General features: G+C 47.2%; 1 pseudogene; it reads left to right on the top strand.

The window, feature by feature from the left end:
- Positions 1-303: 303 nt before the first annotated feature.
- LOC102827840 lies at positions 304-923 on the top strand (annotated as a pseudogene).
- Positions 924-1,001: the final 78 nt, after the last annotated feature.

Here is a 1,001-nt window from a genome sequence, read left to right as displayed (position 1 = left end):
GCTCGTGCTCTCTCTCAGCTGAGCTCCTCCTTCTCCCCTCCTTCTCCCCACCCCCCCAAGGCACTGGGCGGAGCCACCCTCAGGCTAGAGCCCAGCAATGCACAACCCCTTTCCACTTTCAATGTTCCACAATCCCGGCCAGATCCTCCTCAGCTTATTTTTTCTAGCGCCCCGCCCCACCCCACCCCAACTGCCCCCATTTCCTTAAAGAAGAATTTTTTGCTATCTCCCTCACCCACACTTTAGTGGCATGCGTGCGGGCAGGGCAGGCGGCCGAGTTTCCCAATAAATAACTTCACCAAGATGTCCAGCGATAGGCAGAGGTCAGATGATGAGAGCCCCAGCACCAGCAGTGGGAGTTCAGATGCAGGCCAGTGAGATCCAGCCACTCCAGAGCCTGAAGAACAAGAAGAAAGAAAACCTTCAGCCACCCTGCGGAAGAAAAACACCAAACTATCTAGCAAAACCACTGCTAGGTTATCCACTAGTGCTAAAAAAATTTCAGAAGGAACTAGCAGAAACCACCCTTGATCCTCCTCCTAACTGCAGTGCTGGGCCTAAAGGAGACAACATATACGAATGGAAATCGACTATACTTGGTCCACCAGGTTCTGTATATGAAGGTGGTGTGTTTTTTCTAGATATCACATTTTCATCAGATAATCCATTTAAGCCACCAAAGGTTATTTTCCACACCAGAATTTATCACTGCAATATCAACAGTCAGGGAGTCATCTGTCTGGACATCCTTAAAGATGACTGGAGTCCTGCTTTGACTATTTCAAAGGTTTTGCTATTTGTTCACTTTTGACAGATTACAATCCTGCAGATCCTCTGGTTGGAAGCATAGCCACTTAGTATTTGACCAACAGAACAGAGCATAACAGGATACCAGACAGTGGACCAAGAGATACGCAACATAATTCACATAATTTGTATGCAGTGTGAAGGAGCAGAAGGCATCTTCTCATGTGCTGCAAATCTTTATAGCCTTTACAATA

Source organism: Chrysochloris asiatica, unplaced genomic scaffold (assembly GCF_000296735.1).
Source record: "Chrysochloris asiatica unplaced genomic scaffold, ChrAsi1.0 scaffold00222, whole genome shotgun sequence".
NCBI lineage: Eukaryota > Metazoa > Chordata > Mammalia > Afrosoricida > Chrysochloridae > Chrysochloris > Chrysochloris asiatica.
Note: the sequence above shows the minus strand (reverse complement) of the source record. Positions and strands in the feature narration are given on the sequence as shown.